Here is a 20,715-nt window from a genome sequence, read left to right as displayed (position 1 = left end):
ATAACAAATAAGACACTTTCTGCCTGACCACAAATCCTCCTATCCAGCCGATTTCATCATTCTGCCAGTGTTACACCTAATTTGCTTGAGGTTATGTTTTCATGTGTATAAATAAGCTATTCTTAAAGAAAATCAAAATTTACATGTGAGTCAGACAGTGTTTTCTGTCTTTATTTAGCAAGATCTCATAGCTTTTCTTTTCCAATTTCCAATGTATTTATTGTAGCAGGTAATGTTTGGGACTGAGTGGTCTAGTTTCTACATCATCTTTTTGTGTTACTTTTGCTGCTTCCCTGGTAAAGCATGACCAAGGTACATGGTACACATCCTCTAGGGGTTCAAGGCTAAGAAAAAGTTTTTTCTTCATAAAACAATCTTCCTTTGTGAGTCTTTGAAAGAATTAGATTTTCTATGGTTTGTTAAAAACACACATGCCTCATATTAAAAATGTCCATCCTTTATTTTAGGAAAACCTTCCAGTCCAGGACATTCTGTTTCCCTCTGTTGAGGAATGGCACTTAGGTACATGCTGTCCTGAAATTATATACTTTCCTGAATCAGAGCCCAGGTGAGATGGATCAGGATGGTGAATGAAGTAAAGGTTTGATGTGCTGGTGACCTTGTGCAGAGAGGGCAGCATGGATAACTTTGCTGGAGTTCCAAGAGAAGCTACAGAGCCCATTGCGACCATACAATTCTCAGTGGCAGAAGTCCCCACTCATTCAGCAAGGGCAGGCTTGGGCCCAGTGTTTGTAAAACATAGGCTCATTATTCCCAGGTTTCTTACACAAAGATTACTACTGTAATATGTAATATGGCTTTTCTCTGAACTGACTATTCTTCTTATTTGTTAAGCAAAATTGCCCGTTTTTCTCCCTGACATATTTACACAAAGTGCCTTTTCTTTTTCTTGTCTTTTTAGGTAGGATTTTCTGTCAGCATGTTTTATTTGGGAAATAGCATGTGACACTGATGGATCTTCCCCTTTCCTTTCTTTTTCTGATAGAAAAACACCTGCAGCATGGAACAGCCCTGGAAAAGTTAAATAAGAGCCTGTGTGCTGTGATGTTCTGTGGTAGTAAATATATTCTAGTGTACACTGAGCAGCATAAATATGTAAATATTTTATAACGTGTACTTATGCATCCTACCGCTGTTTTTCTTGCAGAGCATACACTTAAGAAATGCACATCAGGTTGCATGCATCTGTTGTAGTGGTGGGAGTCTGCTCTGCTAATAAAATACTGAATATGTAAATCCCTCCACTTTTTATAACCAACGCTTTAGGTTGCATTTACTGTAAACAAAGATGTATTTTTGAGGGCAGTTGGTTTGAGTTTATTGTTTATGTAAATCTCTCAGAATGTGACATAGCCAGATAGCTTCCTATGTTGTGCTGATCCACATTTTAGGCCAGCAGCCAAAGTATTTTATCTTTTACTTCATTATAGTGATCTTCCAATTAGCTGTGGTCTGTAATACCCTGATTTTGGTGGCAGTGGTTTGGGGAGGATTGTTTGATAGTTCTGCTCGAGAGGCAAAATGAGGGGCCTTATTATAGAAAGTGCAGAGGTTGTGCAGTAGCTGAGTTCTGTTGCAAAGTTTGCCGATAAGGGAAAACTGGCCCTTGAGCATCCATTCTATTCTGTATATTAACACTTCTAATCTGCACTGCTGATAAAACTGCAAGCCATTTGCCTTTGGAGGAATTAGTTCTGCCTCACTTGTGTAACCAGGCGATGGTGATTAACCTTTAAACTGTCCAATATTCTCAGCAGACTCCTGCTCCAGATTAGAAACTATTTAGTTATGACCAACTAAATTAACAACATTCCCTCCTCTGAAGAATAAGATTTGGAAGGTATGCATTTTAAGGTGGAATGTGTCCAATGTCCTTATTTATACAGAGCTTTTGCAACATGAAATACATTTGTTGTTTAAGAAGAAACAGAAAGGAGAAAGAGAGATTGATTTCAGGTTGAAACAATCTACAATTAGTTGTATCCAGGCAGACATTTGCTTGACTGGGGGTTAGGGTCCTGCTTTAGATGGCTTAAACCTGTTTCTGTCTTTTCATTCTTAAATAAAACTTACAAACCAAGGGTAAAGGGGGCAGGGTGGTACCCTGGTAGGGGCAGCAGTTTAGGGAAAAAAGATTTAATTCCTCTGAAGGGAAAAGCAATTATCTCATTTCTTGGGGAGTTTACTAACCTTCCCGTCACAATCAGACAAAACAAAAGATTTGGTACGTGGTGGTGACAGACCAACATATCCAATGGACTTTAGTTGCTGTGATAACCTAGTACCGCGCCATTGTATCTACGTATTTTAAATGTGTAATTTATCAGTTGAAACATACCCTTCAATACACGTGCCATAAATGAAAAGAGCAAGGGCAATTATGTAATAGTATAGTGTTTGTCTGATGTGCCTTAAATCCCCATATTGTTATTCCTTACTGAATAACAAATACACAATCCCTGTTAGCAATGTTTTCCGTTTTACCAGTTTTATATTAGCTGCCTCCTTAAAAATTGCTAATCTAGATACTACATTAGTAGGATGTCAGTCAAACTGCAATCCACAGTGAAGCCTTCTTCATATACCAATTTAAATCATTCATGGTCCTTTCTTTGGCATTATTCAAAAGATCATAATAATTTTCTTGTGCCCACAGCACAAAAAAATCAATTATTTCCCCACAAAGACTTGAAAGTACTTAGCGAGTGCTGTAAGAAAAGCTGAGGGTTATATCAAATTGAAATTGCACTCATTACACACAACACAATTAGTTGCCACTAGTCTGGCCGGTGCTTTAATTCTGAATGGCATATCTTTATTATTACAGAAACAAGCATGCAAATGGCATTGTTCAGGATTTGCAGAAATCAATAGGATATAGTGCTGTGTGTTTGGTGGCCACTGTCACTCAGTCTGCTGTGGATTTGAGATAATGTGTGTATTTGAATTAATGAAGGGAACGTGAGACATCATAAGTGACACCCAAATAAAAGAAATGGGTACATGATATTTGTAATTATTCTACTTGTGTTTTTGTTGTAAATACTTGTGCTTTTTGTTTTTTAATCAAAGGATTAATTGCATTTTAATAAGGCATTATGATTTTCAGAGCTTTAGTTAATTAAAACTTGTAGTATATAATTATGAAGTGATGCTGAGATTTGTCTAAAGATCACCCATACATTTAGAATATGTATATTTTTCCTTGTTAAGCAGTTGCTGCATTTTGAGGGGGGATGAATTATATTAAATGTTTGAAAGACGACGGCAGCTCCAAATGGATTTCAATAAATGGTAGCTAGGAACGTAGATTATGTCGTTGGACAAATGAAAGTGGAGCAACTACTGGGGTTGGAAACACTTTTTGGCTGCGGTGACAGAACATTCATTTGCACAAATGTTAGCTTTCAGCAGCAGAACTAAGAACAGATGTATTTGTTCAATGTATCATATCATTCTGCCCATTAGGTCACAGGGAAATTGCTGCGGTTTGAAATCCAGAGTGCAGGCCATACATGCTCACTGGTAGTGCATGGTAAAGGTTATTTCCCATGTGACAAAAAGGTTTTAAAAGGAGGAAGAAGGTAGGTGTGCATGTGTGTGTGTTTGCATGTCTATAGATGTCTTTGCATACCAACTTGTTTTGCCAATAGAGGTGAATATTCCTGGTACAAAGCTTTACTCCCTTATGGGACATATCTATGTTAGAAAAAGGCTGCTTCCTGGGGGAGTATACTGTGGATGGACTGATAGACTAATTTCCAGATGAATAAAACACCCAGTGTAAAACACTATTAGAAATTTAAAATCTTAATAGTACAAATGAAGCTTTCTTTTGGCAGTAGGAAAAAAAAATCCTTTCTGTTATATTAATTCCTCACTTTTTGAAACTGTATATTGGAAACAAAAGTGATTTTTGCTTTTCTGTAAAAATAAAGAGGGGGAAATGTTACTGTTGAACAATGTGGGGTTGCTTTTTGCATGTTGTGTCAGCTATAAAACAAAATAAATGTTTATGCAGAACAGTCTTGTATTCCTATCACATAGCCCCAGGAACCAGAAGGGGTTTCTGATGTTCTCTCTTGAAGGAAGGGTCTTAAATTAGACTTAGCATTTCCCATTTGGAAGCTTGGCTCCTGCAATGCTCAGATATTTATTTATTTATTGCACCCTGGCTTGCAGATACTTTTTGAGACAAACCCACTCAGGAGCTTAAAATGTTCCAGGCGAGGTGAGGAGATGAAGCCTGCAGAGAGGCAAAAGAAAGAACAGAATTCTCAGAAATTTACGTTGACTTCAGCACTCAAAACAGGATTTTATTAGGTATCTATAAATGGATTTTAAGTAGGATTTTCCCATGTTTTCTCCCAAAGCTGATTTAAAATCTAATATTATTAGATTGGTCACAGCCTTCATATTTTAGCTGTCAAACCCAAAGCCTGAAAGGTGATTCATTCAAAGCTTGCTAAAATATTTGCTCAGCAGCACAATAGTGTGTGATGGAAAATAAACTCCTCTGGAGCATCTCACCCTATCAGCCATGGCCTGCAGCAGGAAAAGAATGAGGGAAGGTCAGTCAATTATGTGTGGTAATCACCGTAAGCATATTATCTGAGACACAGATGTCTTCCCTGACCCCACACGACATAGCTATTAACCCCACAGTAGTATAAAAATGGGGAGGAGGAGGAGCAGGTCCCCTAGGTAAAGCAGACCTTTTCACTCCAGGCTTGTCCGGCCGCTCCTCCACGGCACGGCGGCGAGGACGCTGTCGCAGGGAGTTGGCCCACCAGCCGACCCCAGCGCACCGCGGGCGCCTCTCCTCTTTGGGGACCTTTCTATAGACCTAGTCATGTGAGATAAATAGTCACGGCGTCAGAAAATGAGGCTGACAAATTGACTTGTGAGATGTTCCAGGAGCGGAAAGAGCCGTGGCATGCGGGGCGCTGCCCGTGTGTGCAAGGGAACAACTCTTGTGTCCCTGCGTGCACATGCCTTGTTGATGTTTTAGTGCTGATAAAGTATAATGCCACTATCATGCAATCGTCTAATGCTCCCAGAAAACAGAGATGATTTTCTCATTACACTGACTAATGCGCTGATTACCACATACAGCTCCTTCTGAGTTCAAGTTCCTTCTATATCTACTTCAGAAAAATGATCAGCTGCTTATTCAGTGAAAGGGATTCTTTTTTCAGTGTGATTATTCAAACACATCAAGTAAGCAAAGCAGACTTTTAAACCACCTGCTTAAGCTGCTGAAGCTGAGGAAACATTCAGAAGTTTGCAAGTTAAATTTGGTTACTGTGTAGGAATTACACGTTGGTAAGCAATGCAGCTATAAGCTTTCTCATCCTCAGAGTGGCTCTGATTCTTAAAGCTTCTGGGAAAACTCTTCTTTGGGCAATGCTCTGTTACCTTTTGGGAGGCCATTTTGTATTTTCTACCTAAAAGATGAATTACTGTGAAGTAATGTAACCTACTGCGATGCTATACAGCATACAGTGCAAAAGAGTCCATGGCAAACCAGATTCATTCCTTTTCCTCCTTTTAAAATAATCAATTGCAATGGCATTCTAGTTTAGTGCCATCTGTGCAACTGATCCATACTAAGATCAGTGAATACTAGAGCTTGACAGATTTGCCACTGAATGTAGCAGAGCAATGCCCAGATTTCCCTTCTGACAAAGAGAATTATTAAAAGATATTATCTTTGATACATCTCCCCTCACTATGTGAGTGCACATTTGCCTGCACTGGTGAGCTACAGGTTACAGAAGAGGAAAGTACTGGGTAGAGTAACTGGCATGAGCTTAACCACCAGATTCCGCAGAAAGGGTAATCTGTTAAGAGACATGAGATTTTGTCATGGTGCAGAATGAGCACTGATTGTCTCTGCCACAGACACAGGGAATGACCTGGGAGTGGATGAAAAGGATGAAGGAAAATGCTCACTAGGATAGCTGGGGCACCACAGCCACTGCCAACCAAATTCAGTTGGATTCCAAGAAAAGAGATTTGGACTACCTGCCCCAAGAGTAAATCCCCCATGGTAGTTTTGGCCATGTGGAAAGATACCATCTGCACTCCCTTCCATTACTGTGGTAAGTCTTGAAATTTGGTCCTCTCGTAGTCTTTTGTTAAACCTCCATCCTATTGTCATTTTAGCCCTATGTCTAAATGTTGCTAAGTAACCTCCTGTGTCAAATACTTTTTCTGCCGGGAGAGAATCTTGCATCAATCACCTATTGTGACTGCCAGATTAGATACCGTAATGTGCTCTACATGGGATTGCATTTTACTTCTATCTGGAAACTGCAGCTAATATAGGATTTACAGACTACTTGTTAGACAGCATCTTTTTCTTAAACATGCTAACGCGGCACAGAAAAACTCATCCAGTCTGTTTACCGGTCCTTGGTATGATTTTTAAATGTTTGAGATTTGGGAGTTGCTGGTTTTACCTTTTAGCTGTAAATGTTGCCTGTTTGAGTGAGCAACTCTGCGAAAGAGCACACTGCTCCATTTGCAAGCAGTGAAGCCTGCAAAGTAAAAGTCAGCCTCTGCAAGAGACTGAGAGCGGTGCCTACCTGGAGCTGTAGCAAGCTGAAGTTTCTATAAGGCTCTTTTATCCTATTTTCCATGGGGCCAAATAAAAGCCAAATTCTGATGATCACTTGTGTAAGTGGAAATCAGGAGTAATGCTATTTAAATACTATGTAATTAGACTCAAGTGAATGAGAATGGAAGTTGGTCCCAATTGATTATATATTTCAGGTCAGTTGAAATAATGGAACAGCCTTTTCTGTCTCGGCTTAATGCAGTGGTTCTGAAGAGTTCATCACCTGCTCTTGGCTCTCTTTCTTATTTCCAGCTGATAAATCATCTTTAATGTGTTTCCTAATATTGCTTTTCCATGTGAGCGCTGGTTATAGTTCTATGTGACAGCAACAGGGAAGAGGGGGAGGGGGCAGGCAATAATTTCGCTGACACAGAAATTACTCTAAAAATGCATTAATGTCTTAAGTATAATTGACATACTTTGAAACATGCATGGCCTATTGGCAAAATTAAATTTTGCTGGCCAAAACTTGAGGTAGGCAGAATTTCTCATAGCATCCTTTCTGGCTAAGTGTTAGTGATAATGGCTTAGATCAACATATTTCCAAAATATTAAACAATTTCACATGTAGAAATCATCTCTTAGTCATGTTTTGTCAGTTAACCTTTTCTTATGTGGTAGGTTGCATTGCTAAAGGAAACATTTTGTAAAACACATAGAAATTGTATACACATGATTTACCATGTTAATACTTGTCACTTATCATATCTTCTTCAGTTCCTCCTTGTTACTGTACGATTAATCTTATATGTCACAGCAAAAGCAAAGCATTTTCCATAAAGCTCAAGGCAGGAAGTCAGAATTTATATTGGCTTTTCTTCTCTAAATTTCATCCTACTAACTAAACCTAATGACCAGTAAAGTAAAAAACAATTTTAAAAAATTTCTAACTAAAGTTATATCATCTGCCTAAACCCTTGTCTGGGTTGTGAGAACAATCTGAGGATTGTTTTGTTTTATTCACCTGGAGAAAACAATTGCTCTTTTACACAACCAGGATCCCAAAAGAGCTGATATCTCCATGGTACAGAAGGAAACCTTTTCTATATATATATTTGTTAAGTACGCAAGCTGCAGAGAAATGAATTGTTCACAAGCAATGACTTAAATGTGAGAAACTGCACACATGAGTTGCAATCAGTACAAATGTTTGACCGCTTCACCTGTGCACTGCAAACCACTCCATCGGCAGTGTTGCATCTGCAGAATTGTCTCTGAGAAGCTTCAAACAGCTGCAGCTGGAAACATAATAGGAAATGTGGTGTCCTGCTACTCTCGCCCACTGCACTTATTTGAAGGACAACAGAAGGACTGTTCAGGCCTGGTTAAGTGACGGGTAAGCTCCATCTTCATCTGCCTTTTTTTTAGAACGTGATTTGGGCTTCCCAATCATTTAGCTGCTTGTAATACTGATGTAGCTGTACGTGTTGTGAGATGCAAAACAAGATATTTCTCATAAATTTCACACTGCTGTGATGAGTTTTATGAAGAGTACGGTGATGTTTGCATGAAGTCTCTAAATGGCAGAGAGGAAGAGACTAATTTCCGTCTATTTTGTATCTCCTGTTGGACATAAAAAGCATTTTGCATGTGGGATGTCCCATTCCAACCCCCAAATTGTATTGGCTAAACCTGCAGCATAAGCACAGGTTCAATTTTGCAAACACGTTTGCAATCTCAGAAAGAAGGACTAGGAAACCTTGAGAAATGTGTGGAGAATTACTAACTGCAGAGGTCTGTATTTAGACAAGGTTAAATATGGGTGTAAACTCAAAGGAGTGTTTTTGTACCAAACCAGATTTCCTATGTACTACACCTCTCTGTCCATACCTGTCAAGCTACTTCAGTCAAAACATATTTTCAGTATGCAAATAAGTTAAAGGGTAAACAGATTAAGTTGCTGTCATACCAGCTGTGTATTTCCTCTTCCATTTATATGAGAACATCTCACCTGCATTCTCATCTGCAAACATCTGTATCAGGAACAAAAGTGTGTTTGGATATAAGGAGAGTAACATTTTGTCTTCTCCTGATCCATAACCAACCACAGTAAATACAGATACTTGGTCTGAACTTCCGGTGGCATTTAATATGATTTTGTTTGTGAGCCAGAGTCAAAGCACCCATTTATTTTTCTGCAAAAGTATTGTTAAACTGATAGTCTATAGAACATTGCAGATGGAGTGGATACAAAGTGTACTTCAATTTATTAAATAAATAAAAAAACCCATCCATTTTGTGACATGATTCATTTTGGCCTTAAGGAACTTATTGACAGAAGAAAATGCATTGTTCTGCATGGTACGAAGTAAGGACTGGACCTCCAATTAATCATGGACCTCAGATTTCAAGTAATCTTTTTCTTTTCCTGCTAAAAGTTGGGCAGAAACAATCAACTTGAAGTTCTCAAAGGTCTTTTCCAATTAACAGATTCTATGATTCTATCAAGCCGTACAACAAGCAGCTGAGGAAACTGGGGCTGTTTAGTCTGTAGAAAATAAGGTTGAAGAGGTAACTCATTGCTCATCAAATCTGTAGATTTTGATTTAGGGTCTCAAGTATCAGGGCACTGAACATTTTGCAGTAGACTCCCCAGCAACTTTTACTCACCTCTACTGTCTCAAAATCTCAGAGAATGCAGAGCTCTGAGTGAATAAATCCTCTTCCTCACAAATGTTGCTTGATGCTGCAATCACAGACTTACAACATGGCTTTTTGCACCTGTGTTGTGTATCACAGTGCTTAATGTAGGATATGAATGCCACAGTGGCACTCTTGGTAGAGAGTGCGTTGGCCATCTTGTTGCCCCTCCACAGGCTGTCACCCTGTCTTGCTCCATTGCTACTCCCTTTAGCTATTACTCTACCATCCCCACTACCTTCTCCTCCCACTCCATCCTTGGTGCCAGACACATCACCTCTTCCCCTACACCAAACATTTAGACATCATCTTTTTTGTGTCTCTTCTGCAGGGCTTTTGTTCACATTGCAGACACAGCTTAGCAGAGTGTCACTGACCCACAGTTTTCATCTACATCCCTTCCTGACATTCATCTTGCACACCCAGTCACCTACCCAGATGCAACTAGTGTGACTGCATCCTCCCTTCTCATGCCTGTCCTTCTCCATAGCTTTAACCTGACTCAGCTGCAAAGGCATGCAGCAAAACAGCTGCTTTGGCTTTTTTCTCCTCTGCCTTTAGCAAACCCTGGATCAAACCTCCTAATCCCTACAAAGGTTACATCCTTCACCCTTTTCCCACAAAGCACTGCTCCTTTCTGACCTCTCACTTTCTACATTCCCCTCTATGACAAGCACCTCATCTTGTTAACAGCTTTAAGCAAAAATAGCCTTTTTGACTTGAGCCAAACCAAACCCAGAGGAAAAATTGCAGGCAGCTCTCTTCAAAGTATTTTTATGCTAGAAAATTGCAAAACTGAATTTTCATTCCTGGAATATTTCCTTACATCATAGCTGCATTTCAGCTTACCTGCCTATCATTACTTTTTAAGATACTTTACATTCAGTTTTGATTTAGCGTGGCCAAAGTGATATTTTCTGATTATCTTTTGTACTCTTAATTTGACTCCTGTTCTTGGTTACACTGGCATATTATCATTCCTATGATCTTCAACTTATTAACCTACCAGTTCATCCCTTCAAGACAGTGGTATTTTGCATCCAACCACCTATTCCTCCGTGATCTTTCTTGTCCTTCAGCATACATTGTCTCTCTTTGATATGCACAGAGAACAAGGCAGTCCTAGCCATGCTCATTACTTGGAGCTCTCAGTCCTGCTCATTCCTCCTCTCTTACGCCTTCGATTCCTCTCATCTTCGGGTCACCAAACAGCTGCCTTGCCTCTTAGCAATCACCAGCCTGCAACCCTGTTCCTCTTTACTGTATGGACATCACTATTTCTTTTTAAGTCAAATAACACTCAGTGGACTCATTTCTAAGGCTCTCTCATCTTTCAGCCATTTCTTCAAAAGCCACATCGGCTGAAGCAATGATTGGTGCAAATGGCCTGGGGTCATGGCTGGCAAAGAAGCTTTTTATGGGAGAGGGGCAGGAAGGTATGCAGATGCCTATGATGACTGTAGGCGCACATCTTCCTAATTTTATAATTCCTATTTTCCAATTATGTGTATTGTCTCTATTATTCGATGGTAAACTCCCTGGGGCAGGGATGGTTCTGCCTCTAGCTGTGTATGTCACTGCCTCTCTGGGCTCCTAATCCCAGCCAAAGCCTCTGCGTGTTTCTGCAGCAGCTTCACTGATTCACATTCCCAGTCATGATGTGCATTCTGGAAATCTTCTGTTTACATCCATACTCCTGACCCTCTTTCCCATACTTAATGACATCTCTTTCTGAAGCAAGTGCAAGATGAGAGGTTCCATTAAATGCATCAACCTGCAAAAGGCTTATGCATAAGATGTGCATGTCACATTACGTTTTGTTGAACTTTCACTCTCACAATGTTTATCTTAATTTAGTAATATATTATTCTTCAGGAAAACAGGAGCTTCAGGGCAGAGACAGACTCTGGCAGCTGTAAGGAATGATTACTTTCCAGTTTGGCTAATGACATAATCCACTGTGGTTGCAAGACTTGCTTTCCTCTCTAGATGATGTCAACAATTCCATGAGCTACATGTGTTGTATTCATAAGTGGTACTTAGAAATATGTGCTCTGTAATCTCCTCCTTATTGCCTGACACTTTACACGTGTTTATCTACAAGGAGTGGTGACATTAGCTTGCTAATTTTGCCAGTGTACTGTACCAGTGAGGGTATGAAAGACTCAGAAGGATATTTAAACTGGCAAAGAAAGAATTATTGACATTAGCTATGAGTACTTTATAAGGCTCTGTTTTGGACTGTCGTTTGTTAGAAAATCTTTGCTGCTGAAAGTCATCCATCATTCCCAGATGGACCTGCAAGCCTTATAGAAAACTCTCTTCCCAAATCCCACTCCTCACCAGTGGCTGAAAGTACTTGCCTATGAACATTTGTAAATTAGATATATAGATATTATTTCCCGACAATGTACAAACGGTATGATGATACAGTTTTCTTGACTGCTGAATGGACTTCAGTGGTGAAAAAAAATGCTTTTTTGCCAGAACTCCACCCACAAGCCCGTTTACACACGTAACTCTGGTTTTCCTTATTAAGTAGACTGTATGCACAGTGTTCACACGGTGATGATCCTCAGCAAGAGCTCATACTGCCCATGTAAGTGTTTTTTAAAGAATCAAGCTCTTACCTCTCGAAATTACACTTGTATGGCATTGTTCAGTATGTATGGCTGACTACTATAGAAAGCAGCAACAACGGGGTACAATGCACTAATTTTATCCCACTTTGACTTTGAAAATATAATCGGTACTTACAAAAATTGTAAATACTACAGAATCATGCTAGTAGGATTATTCTAAAATGGAAGTGCTAATACATCAAGAAAATAGCTTTGCTAGTTCTAACTGGCTCCTATTATCACTATTATCAGAGAAGATATACCTCTGGTAACAATAATGTGCAGAAACACAAATGAATATATGCAAGAGAGACAAGATTTAAGAAGATGTTTCTTTCTATCTTACACTAAACTTTGTTCTTTTGAGTACCACAGTAAGAGTAATAAGTGCAAGCTCTTATGTCCAGTGGCCAAGTCTCATCTAGCTAATGAAATGGTAGCCTGATAAATACACTTAACTACCCATTTTGGCAGTACAATATTCCTCTCTGTATTATGCAGCAAAATGCAATCACTCTTGATGTGTTATGTATTTACAACATTACCTACAACTACCCATTGCAAACAAGTTGTTAAATTAGCAAGCACAATATATGAAGTATCATTATAAAATAGTTATTCAATCACTCAATCAGAATCATCACAGTGGTGATTTTTTTCTGTATGAATTTACATTATTTTTCTTCAGGTTATGCTATAGAGTCTAATTTTTATATGAGTGTTCTAAACGTTAAATTGCTTGTGTTGAGAAACTTCAGTGACAACAGCATGATGACTAGAGCATTTTTTCAGGGAGAAAGGGCTACAAAGAGAAAGTGTTTGATTTTGGCTGTGGCGTTAACACCACTGTCCTATCACCAATGACAGTCTTCAACAATTACATTGTGTCCGTTTTTTAGAGGGGGTACATTTCAAACAACTGCAGCCTGCTCCTACCAGTTGTGCACCCTTCATGTGTTGACAGTGTTGTGTCAGCACCTTGTCAGAGAACTTGAAGCCAGAACTTCACCTCAGGAGTCCCTTCAAATGCAATTGCACACAGCCAAATCTTCCTGGATTCTGCAGGGATTCTCATCAAGATGACATTGTGCTGACTTTGGGACTGTCACAGCAGCAGTTATAGAAGCATGGCAGCCACACAAGCAAAACAAAGGAAAAAGATAACTTAGTCCCTCCACCTACCTTGAGGAAGGCATTTTCATAAATGAAAGCAAGTGAACATAGACCTTACTTTTCTTTGGTGGCAAGGTATGGATCAAAACAGCAAGATGATAGTGGCTATCTTCTTGCTGCCTGCTGAAAAAGTGCTCAAGCCTGACACCATAGCAGAAGACTATTGGATCTTCATGTTGCTTTCTCCTCCCAGTGAGCAAAAGCACTAAGTCTAGACATTTCCGTCAATATTTTCTGAAGAGCAATTAAGCTAGCTTTTAAACTGTTTGGATTGGCAGTCATTTAATTAAATACAGACGTGGGCCTTAGTCTTCACAAGTACTACTTGATACTCATGGCAGTAATAATAGTAGTAGAAATGGTTATGGAAGAAAGTAAGAATTAAGTGAGGTGAGACAACTGAAATAATTGTATAGAGACAGCTTCAGAGATTTTTATATTCTGTTGAGCAGATTAGAGTACCAAGTAAGAAAAAAAGTTCTTAAAAGTTCTTTTTGAATTCAATACCTTTGGTTGTTGATCGAAAATGATCAATCAATTTGTGATGGGGAAAGGTACTGGCTAGAACTGCATAGTCGTTCAGATGACTTGAAAGGATTTATTTTGGTATAATTCAGATAATATATGAGTACAGTGTGGATGAGAGGAATCTACTGGAGTTGATGAGTGGGTTAAGTCTATTGCTTTCATCTGGTTTGAAATAGAATTGGTTACCTGCTGTAAAACAGTCTGCTAGATGATGCTCATTCAGTAGGTGAGTCCTGGAACAGTACTACATTGAGATATATCTGCCAGACAGCATCTGTTTTGATGGTTGATGCTCAGTATTTAATAGAAGACTGAGTCATCCAAAATGCCCTAAGGCAAAATTAATTGCTGCCAGCAGCCTGCTCTCTCACTGGTTTAGTACATCTTAATAGCTATCCTTTGTCTACTGCAAGGTGATTCCTAGACATGTCTTCCAGGATTTTGTTTGCAAAACAACAATCATGAATTTATACAATAAAAGTCTACACTGTTTACAAGAGACTGGCAACGGAATGACTACAAACTAACCAGTTGTATCATAAAGGCACAATTTGTTGAATAGGCAAATTAGAGTGTCTGTACCCTCTGCAAAATCCTGATGAGTGGATTTATTTGAGTTGGTGGACATCTGGTTAATCCTAGCTGTCTTCACTTGGCTGCTGATTTGAATTCCTCACACTGTGAGGAAATTTCTTGTTAGCTGTTAGCTAAAACCAATGAGATTTGACTGAGCTCTCCACACGTGTGGAAGGCAGCCAGGATGTTGTTTGGAGAACACACACTAGGTGCTTTCTGATCACTTCTCAGCTGTTGTCTGTTACTGATGCTCTGGGTAAAGGCAAAAAACTCTGTGCCATATCAAATGGGCTAGATTTATGCCTTTCTGGGTGGAGAAGGCTGCCACATTTTTTCACTTTGATACTGGTTCTTCAAAAGCTGTCCGCCTGCTCACATTAAAAGAGAGATATTTGGTGCCTATTTTAGTAGCATGTCACTAGTACCAGAAATAGCACTAGTAGTGTTTGTCTACTTTGGGGCTAGATTGTGAAACAAGAAGTGCTGAGAGCCATCAGAGCATCTCAAACACCTTGATTCCACAGTATTCCTTGAACTTTGTCTTTCAGGATAGTGACCAAGATGCAGTGTAAGAGGGGCATCACTTTCTTGTGTGATGGTCTGTCTGCAGATGAAGATCCACTGGAAGGCAATTAGATCTTGCAGCTGTTTTCATCTCCGAGAGTCACGGGGTGTTGCTGAGTAAATTTCATTTCTGTTTCTTCAACAGATAACAAAAGGTAATCTTGGATAATTGCACCTCTTTCTTGGGATTGTTTACATACATGGGATAGTAGAAGTTCTGTGTTTGTTCAAATGTATGTGAGCCCACTATAAAAAAAAATGATAACGTTTAAATATTTCTGTGTGCTGATCAATCTTTATCACAGGACTATTTCAGGTATCCAGCTTAGGATCTTCACAGCCTAAAAAGTATGGATTAGAGATGAATCATTCTGATAAATATGATGTAACAACCATAAATCAGCAGAAGCAATTGGAAAGGCTGACTGCTTTTACATCATTCCACTTGACCGAGTACATTTGTTTGTTTATTACTCCCATTTGCAAGATGGAAGGACCCCACAGGGTTGAAAATTTGAAATATTTTTCTGTTATTCAATAAAAAATTCCTATCAGCATTTGTTTTAAAATGTTTATGATAACTGGGTTTGAAGTTTTGACATTTATTGGTGCAACTATTTTCTAAACAATTTTACCAGAGAGCTCTCTTATAAGTTTAAATTCTGAAAGGATTTCAAAACATCCCACACCTTTTACAGGTGCTCAGCCCTAGCTGAATCACATTACTGAATGAGAAAAGGATGTTTTTTTTTTTATTTCAGAGTTCTTTGGAAATATTGCTTTCCCCAGAAATCTCATTGCAGCTTACCAAAACTGAGGACAGAAGCAGGTAATTCAATAGCTTAAATTGTTCTGTCCTTTAAGACACCCATTATTTTTGGGTATAGAAGAAAAAGCTATTTAGCCAGCCAAGAAAAATGATGGGTCTCTGAGGTTCTTCTGAACACCCTCTGCCAGAAACTGGGTGTCAGACGTGCTCAGCACATATCTCATATTTATGTAAAGAAAAGATGATACTTAAGAAATGAAATGCATGCACACTAAAAGTAGCAATAGCTCCTTATTTGTACTGTAGTTTATTTGAAAATAAATACATTAAAAAAAAATCTGACAGACACAAAGTTTTTTTAGAGTAGAAGTAAATAATTCTGGGCATAGCAGAAACTGTTGAAATGAGCAATTATGTCTTGTACATATATTTACAAATATATGTACACATGAAGAAAATTTTCTGTAAATATCCATTGTGTTATCTTGGAATTATTGGACAGGTAGAAGGTAACAGTAGAACACAAAATCATCTTCTTGTCTGAATTACTGTCACCATGGAACAAATTGGAAAAAAAATTATTTTGTGTCAACCAGTCGCACCCCACTGCACACATGGATGTCTCCTAAAGCCATCAAGATAGTATCTGAACATGTAATCATAGCTGGAACAGTAAGGAATCCTCTTTTTCTGCAATAACCAAACAGCACATTGAGCCCACAAGAAAACGACCAACATTGTCACTTTCAGCCAAAGTTAGAAACATGATTTCTGCCTTATGGTTTTTGAGATATCTTTTTTTTTTTTTCTTCTCCCAAATGTGCAGTCAGGACATTTTGGAGATGACCTTAGCATACTAAATAACTTGGACAGCTAAGGTTAGAACTATAAGCATTGCAAGTCACCAGATTCCAAAATAGAAACAAAGTGAACATAAATTACATTTAAATATTTCTAGGTTTATGCAATTGTTCATCCTCTGTTTTTTTCCCAAATCTTCCTCCTATGCTAAGGATTATGGATTTAATCATGTAATCATTAGTGTATTTATCACACTAGAAAGATTTAATTGCTACAACGAAGTTATCTGTCTATACATATTTTATTCAGAATTCACTGTATTGCTCTCATATAAATGTAACAGTTATATATGTTGTGCTTCTAACAGTAAAACTCTGTTTTGAGGAAAGCAAAACAGTTTTCTTTTTAAAGGCCTTTTCTTGTAAGACACTGAATACTCCAGGCACCAGAAAATCTGCAGTGAGTGATGGGTGCTCACTACCTCATAGAAAATGCACAGTTGTTGATAGGATTCTTGGTTCAAGCATGAATGTAAACAATCCAGCTGGTGACGCAACGTGAGTGGAGTTCTCCAAGAGTCAGTACTGGGGTCAGTCCTACTTTATATCTTTATTGATGAGCTGGATGAAGGGATTGAATGCACTCTCAGTAAGTTTGCAGGTGATACCAAGTTGGGAGGAAGTGTTGATATACCTGGGAAAAGGAAGGTCCTACAGAGGGATCTGGATTGGTTGGATTGATGGGCTGAGGCTAGTTATGTGAGCTGCAAGACCAAGTGCCGGATCCAGCAATGTGGTCACACCAACCCCATACCACACTAAAGGCTTGTGGCAGAGTGTCTGGAAATCTACATGGTGGAAAAGGATGTCAGGGTATTAGTCAACAGCCAGCTGAACGTGAGACAATAACATGCTCAGGTAGCCAAGGCCAATGGCATATTATCTTGTAATGAGCAGGACAAGGGAGGTGACTTTGCTTCGGTACTCAGTGAGGCTGCACCTTGAGTACTGTGCTCAGTTTTGGTTCCCTCACTACAAGAAAGATGTTGAGGCCCTGGAATGTGTCCAAAGAAGGCCAATGAAGCTTGAAGGGTCTGGAACACAAGTCTTACAGAGAGAGGATTGTTCAGTTTGGAAAGGAGGAGGCTCAGGGACAACCTTGTCACTCTCTCCAACAGCCTGAAAGGAAGTAGAGAGGTGGAGTTTGATCTCTTCTTCCAGGTAACAGTGATGAGAGGTAACGCCTTAAGTTGTACCAGGTGAGTGAGGTTCAGGTTGGATATTAGGAAAACTTTCTTTTCTGAAAGAGTGGTGATACATTGGAACAGGCTGCTTAGGGAATGTGGTAGACTCACCATCTGTGGAGGTGTTCAAGAAATGTGTAAATGTGGCAGTGAAGGATACGGCTCAGTGTTTATCGGTTGATGGTTGAAATAGATTACCATAAAGATCTTTTCCAACTTTAGTGATTCTTTGAAAGGGAAGAGAGCAACCACCGACTTCACAGAGCTCCCAGGCTCCTTGGGGATAATCCAGTGAGTTAATGTGTTATTTGCAAACCATCAAAAATACAAGCTTTTACTGCAGCTACACTTTCTCAGGCAGAGAAGGGAACTAAAGAGTGATTCTCAGTCATAAGGAATATCACTTAGTTTTGGAACATGGGGGAAATATCAATATGGCTTAGTTCTGGAGGAACTGATAGGAACACAGACCAGGCCAGGCTGCTCAGCATGGACGAGCCTTTGCCTTTATGGCTGGCAGTAGGGGGAGGGGAGGGGTCAGGACAGATTACACCCAGGAGGGGAGTAAACTGTTCAGAAGGGCTGATAACAGCAGGACTAGGGGAAATGGTTTTAAGTTGAAGGAGGGAAGATTTAGGTTGGATGTTAGGGGGAAGTTCTTTACTAGGAGAGTGGTTAGGCCCTGGAACGGGCTGCCCAGGGAGGTTGTGGATGCCCCGTCCTTGGACGTGTTTAAGACCAGGTTGGACGGGGTCCTGGGCAACCTGATCTGAATGTGTATGTTTGGTGGCCCTGCTAGGCAGGGGGGTTGGAACTACATGATCCTTGAGGTCCCTTCCAACCCGGGTGATTCTGTGATTCTGTGATTCTGTGATTCTATGTCTTGAATTAGGCCAAGGGTTGTTCCATTCCATGTAACATCATTTGGAAGTCTACAGTGTGTGGAGTTGTGCAGGAGTGACTGTTTCTTGAAGATTATTTGGTGTCATTTGTTGGGTGATGAGACTTCATATTGCTGGTAAGCTATTGGTTAGCAGGCAGCTGTATTGTTAGCTGAATGAATAATCGTATTGGGGATATGTAAGTTATTATTTCATTTTTGTTTCTATTTACCTTCTGTGCTTTAGGTGGGAGAAGCAAGTGAATGGCTGTGTGGTGCTGAGTTGCCGCAAACCATAACACCAAAAAAGAACTCTTCCCCTGATATTTTCTAGTCATGTGGATTCTATTCTGAAGGGGAGCTGATGTTCTGGCAGTCTAGTGTTTACATGCAGCTCACCAATTTTAATTGTAGGAAGCTCTGCAAAGAACTATGTAACGTGAAAGAACAAGAAGGCTTTACCGAAGGAGCTTGTTTACATTTTAGACTGTAAATTTGTTACTCCGAAGCTGCTACATATATTGCTTTTAGATTTTTATTTATAAATTGAGGAAATCATCATTTTCAGCCAATTTTATTTATTATAAAAACAAAAAAAAGAAAGAAAAAGAGCAGTTATTGTTAAGGATACATAAGCATACCTCTGGTCTCACCATATTTTTTCCTGCTTGTACTTTAATGTAAAGTGCTCTGTCTTAGTTTTTCAGATTTTAAAGGTAAGCTGAACACGTTCTACATTGCAGGGAGTCTCTGGGTTCTTACTTCAGATCATGGAACAATTTGTTTTCTAAATGGTCATTTGCCAGAAGATGCATTAAAGTACAAATTATCCAGATTACAAAAGCACCATATCATTTTTGTGTTTACAATTATGTTCATAGACGGATGACCCATCTTCATCAGAGTATAGTGCTCACTATACAGGCAATGGATTTTCTGCACTGCTTGGCTATCAGTAACTAAGAAAAAGATGAACTGTGAGCAATTCTAATGGATCCAAGCCTATTAGTATACTACACTTTTAGTTCAGAATAAACTCTCCGGGAGCTCAGGAAAAGGACATCACTTTGCTGATTTGTGTGACTTCCTGACACCCAGAATCTCTGTCTTATCTATTCTGGATGTTTATGAAGCTGAATGAATTATTTGTTACTTCTGTTTAAGTATGATCCTTGCTAAACTGATTTGGGGCCAGATTTTCAAATCCATACTGCTAAGAACATTTCTGTCCAGACAAAGCAAGGGGGAATATAGTTGCACTGGCTCAGGAGCAAGACAGGAATCAGAGAGCAGTTTATACTGATATAAAGGGTGTACTTATGATGAAAGTGTCCAGCAGCAGTTGCCTGACGTGGTCTGCTATGACCTGCCAGCACTGTTGGAATTACTGTTGGGATATACTGACATTATGGGATACACAACAATAACAAATATCTTCAATAAGAGCAAGGTGTGTGTGTGTTTTGTTATGTGTTTTGTTGTTGTTGCTTTTTTTGCCCTACAATTCCAAATTTGTTTCCACCAGGAAAATTGCTTATTGACAGTGTCAATCTTTTGTGAGCTCTTACAGAAGCCCAGACTGGCCTTGTGCTAAATATAAAACTGGCATGGTTTGTTCTTCTCAGTGATAAAAATGATATTGCCCCTCTCAGCCCCACACACAACCCCATTGTGTACTGGGGTCTTGGATGTGTCTCCAGTGAACAGGAGTGACTGATGAGTGTGCAGCTCATTTTTGGAATTAATTAATTATCTTGTGGAAAGAAGATCGACTCTTCTTCTCCTTTCAGCTCCTGCCTTCCCCAATCCGTGCTAATCTTGCTTTCTGGATAACAGAGAAAATGAGGAAGGTGTTTAGCAGTCTCAGTTGTCTCTGTGATTCAAATCACAGAATGAAGCCAGACAGCAAAACAAGTGCAAATCAGGCAAAGGCTGCCTGCTCTGCTTGTGTTTTCTCTGCAAGAATCAGTTTCAAATATGAGGTGGATTTTTTTTTTCTGTTGCAATTAACTAAGAAAAATATTTCAAAGCTGTATAATTAAAGGCCAGCATTTTATTAGGGTTTAAAATAGCCTTTATGAAATCTACTCCTGCCACTGGTAATTACAATATACATCTTAATATACCTCTGCTAGGCCTGAGCTGGAGATAACAGTCCTGTGTGTATTGCATTTGGCTTGTGCATAGAAGGTAAAATCCTTTATCTTATCTCAATCTCCACACAACAACCAGCCTCTCTTCCAATTCAGCCCTAATCTTCTTAGTAAATAATACTGA

The sequence above is a fragment of the Lagopus leucura genome, unplaced genomic scaffold (genome assembly GCF_019238085.1).
Source record: "Lagopus leucura isolate 7727_CA_CO unplaced genomic scaffold, USGS_WTPT01 Super-Scaffold_73, whole genome shotgun sequence".
In the NCBI taxonomy this organism is placed as follows: domain Eukaryota; kingdom Metazoa; phylum Chordata; class Aves; order Galliformes; family Phasianidae; genus Lagopus; species Lagopus leucura.
Note: the sequence above shows the minus strand (reverse complement) of the source record.